Here is a 4,027-nt window from a genome sequence, read left to right on the forward strand (position 1 = left end):
GCTCTCGCATTTAATGCATCTACTCTACTCTGTTGGGAAATCCTTATCTATTAGCTCCACAAAGAGCTGCACTTTAATCTTCCTTGACACTTCCATTGTTACTTTTCTTCACATTGTTCTCGCCCTCCTTCTTCAGCTCTATTTGCTGGGCATGGGCTGTCTTTGTGACAATCAATATGCCCTTTTTGGCTACTGAGTCTCTCAGATGGATTCTTTTTCTTTATCACCTCACTGGGGCTCATCAAAAATTGTCGAAATTCTTTAATGGTGGCATTTCTGCAAGTGGTACTGTAAAAGAAAAAGACACATAGTTTTGCAGTGCCCACCTTCTGCTGGGCAATATGCTACCAGCAGGGGACAAAGGGTGAGCAGAAGCACATATGCTCTCTGTCCTCCTGGGAGGATACAGAGTTCAGTGGGGAAGACAGATCTCTAACACCCACACTAATAATTGGAACTTGGCAGCTGTGTGATGTGCTACAGGGAGAGGGCCCCAAGCCAGGAGGGGCTGTGATTCGGGGGTCTGCACAGACTGCCTAAGCAGGGATTTACTGGATGAGGTGGAGCCTTAATTAGTAGAAGAGGGGAGGGAAGAGCTTTCCAGGCAAAATGAATGGGCCGTGCAAATGCCCTGGGTGGGAAGGGGACAAGGCCAGACAAGAGTCTAAGGGAGGTTAACATGTCAGGAGCAGAGGGTGAGAGTGAGCTGGGGAGGTGGACAGGGCCTAAGGCAGGCAGGGCCATGAGGAGGAGTTTCATATTTGTCCCAAAACCAGCAAGGAGTCACTGAAAAATGTGAGGACTTGGGGGAGAAGAGGTAGGAGGTAAGATGTGATCAGGTTTGCATTTTGAAGAGGCCATTCTGTCTGCATTGTGGAGGAGATATTTTGTGGCAGAGATGGAGGCCAAAGGGACAGAGTGGGCCGGTTAAGAAGCTGCTGCATTGCAGTAGTCCAAGTAAGTGGTGATGATAGATTAGGCTAGGGTGGCAAAGGTGCCTGAGGAAAAAGATGAACTGATTAAAATTTATTTAAAAGCACTATTGGCAGGATTTCATTATGCATTGGATAATAATCATATTTAACAGTTGCTGAATGCCTTTTTAAAAATAATGTGCTAGGTACCATTCTAAATACCTTATGTATATTATCTCATTTACTGTTCATAGTAGCCTTATGAGATAGGTTCTTTTATAAGACCAATTTCACAGGTGTGAAAACCAAGGCAAGAAACTTTAAGACATTTACCCAGGCTGAGAAGTGGCTACCCCATTTGCCATCAAATTAGACATAAGGACATGGGCCTGAGGGATGAAGGAGAGGCAGGTGTTAAGGGGGACTCTTGGTTCTGGTTTATGCAAACTGCATGGACTCTAGGGCCTTGTGCTGGGCTAAGAAGACTTGGAAGAGGGCCAGGTTTGGGGAAGGAATTTGATTTTAGCTTAGTTTTTACCATGATGAATTTAAGATACATTTGAGATATTCAAGAGATGTCAAGGAGGCAGCTGAATATATAGGTCTGGAGCTCAAAGAAGAGATGTAAGCTAGGCATCTAAATATGTTAGTCATCAGCATAGTCATTAGCATAATTGATGTTGTGGGCACTAATGAGATCATGGAGAATACAGAGTAAGAGGAGGAGAGTCTAGGATAGAGCTTGGAGGATCTTTAATATTTAACAGCTAGACGACAAGGACAAACCTAAAAAACAGAAGGCCCACATAGTTGGAGGAAAGCCAGAAGACTGATATGTCTGGAAGCCAAGAGACAAAAAATTCAAAAAGGAGGAAATGGCTAATAGTGTTAAATGCTGCTAAGAGGTGAACTGAGATGAGGACGAATACATGGAGATGTCTGGATGTGTGGCAAATGGAGGGAGAATGGCAGAGAGCTAACAAAGAGACCAGCTAGGAGACTGCGGGTGTGGTCCAGGCATGGAGTGATGGTGGCTTGGTTAAGGGGTTATTGTTGTCATGGAGAGGAAAGCAGGTGTGTGTATATATGTAAAATATTTTTTACTGTATATATATATGGTAGGCCAAACTTGCTGATGGATTGGAATCAAGGACGGTGCTATGGTGCCATAGTTTGAATGTTTGTTCTCCTGAAGCTCATGTTTAAATTTGATCCAAATTCTGGAGTTGGAGCCTAATAGAAGGTGTTTGGATCATGGGGGTGAATCCCTCATGAATGACTTGGTGCCTTTCTCATGCTAATGAATCCTCACTCCATTAGTTCCTGTGAGAGCTGGTTTAGAAAGAGCCTGGCACCTCCCCAACTCTTCCTTCAGCACTCACCGTGTGATCTCCACACATACCAGTTCCCGTTCTCCTGCCATGACTGGAACCAGCCTGAGAGCATCCCCAGATGCAGAGCCCAATCTTGAACTTTTCCAGACATCAGAATCGTGAGCCGAATGAATCTTTTTTTCTTTATAAATTACCCAGCCTCAGATATCCCTTTGTAGCAACACTAAAGGGAGTAAGATAGTTTCTAGCTGTGAAGCTAGTGCCTCTGGGTAAATGGTGTTGCCATTTACTATGATAGAAAAAGAGATGAGGAGGAATAGATTTAAGGCTGGAAATCACGTCTGTTTAGGCCAGGCTGTGTTTGAGGTGTCTGTGGAATATTCAATACATAGATAAGTAGTTTTGGACACAGAGAAGAGATCATGAGAAGAGTTACAGATTGTGGAAGCTTCACCCCTGAGACAGCATTTAAAATATTGGGCTGGAATTCATCAATCCCAGAGAGAAGGAACATGGCTGTCTGCTGAAAATCAGAGGCAAAGTAGTAGAGCAGGGGCTCGAGGAGAGTACTAATAGTTTGTCAAGTGTATAGAAGAATAAATTGATGAAGGACACATAGGAAGACTTCATGTCTTCAAACAACCTAAAGACTTCACTTTAGTAGCACCTGTATGCAGAGCTGTGTGATTTTCTCCGACCAGGCTCAGCAATCTGACTTTGGGAGCTGAACTGGGGACTTCAGCTTTTTGAGCTCTAAGATTTTCCCTGGATTTTGGATTTGTTTTCTTGATTTCCCATACTCCAAAGTGATGACTTGATCCTGCAGTGAATATAGTTGACCTGGAAGAACCACGTGAACATCTGCGAGACCTATAACACTCCTGGATGCTCGTATCTTCCTAACTCAGGGATATTGGCACAGGTGTGAGTCAACCTGAGCTTCTGGTGCCCATTGGACACCTACCACCTGAGTCAGCTTCCCCAACCCTACCACCCAATCCAGGTGTTCTCCCTCATAGTCATTTTCCTATGTTGCCAGAGTCCTAATTCATGAATCTGTGATTCACCTGCCTAAGTTGTGCCTTTCATTACCTCTCATCCAGACAGTGGCAAGAGTACCATAATTGGTTTTCTCGCTTCTAGTGCCTTCCCTCTCCAATTTGTCTTTTGGTTGCCAGATCAATCTTTTTGAAACAGCTCTAATCCAGTTTCTCCCCAGCCCAAACACCTCTAATAGCTCTCTATTTATAGAACAGTAGTTTTTAGACTCTGAACAGCAGTGCCCTAGGGGTTCATAGAAAGGAGAGTGGGTGTGTGGTCCAGGAGGCCTGTATCCCCCTTGCCCTCCGTAGCTGGCTCTGAATTTGTACCTGTTTTACACATCAGCCTCTGGTGTATAATTACAGACTTTACAGAATTATAATTCATTAATTTTCAGAGAATAGAGAGCAAGGCCCTTCAAAATCTAAGCTCATTACCTTTTAGACCATCTTTTCTGTACTCCTCTGTTCTAGCTAAAAGAAGCTGTTCTTAATACCTCTATGCATTTGCTCATGTTAATGTCCTTCACTGAAACTTCCCCCCATCCCCAAATGTTCAAATCCAATCCATCTTTTAAGGACAAAATGGTCCCTTCTCCATGAACTGTTCCTTGATTTCTTTCTGTGGAATTCTCTCTACTTCTTCTAGATTCTGAGAACATTTTATCTGGCTCACTCTTATGACTCTATCTTATGTTAGTATTTATTTGTTACATGTATGAATGCAACCCCCACAATT

The sequence above is a fragment of the Pongo abelii genome, chromosome 6 (assembly GCF_028885655.2).
Source record: "Pongo abelii isolate AG06213 chromosome 6, NHGRI_mPonAbe1-v2.0_pri, whole genome shotgun sequence".
NCBI classification, from domain to species: domain Eukaryota; kingdom Metazoa; phylum Chordata; class Mammalia; order Primates; family Hominidae; genus Pongo; species Pongo abelii.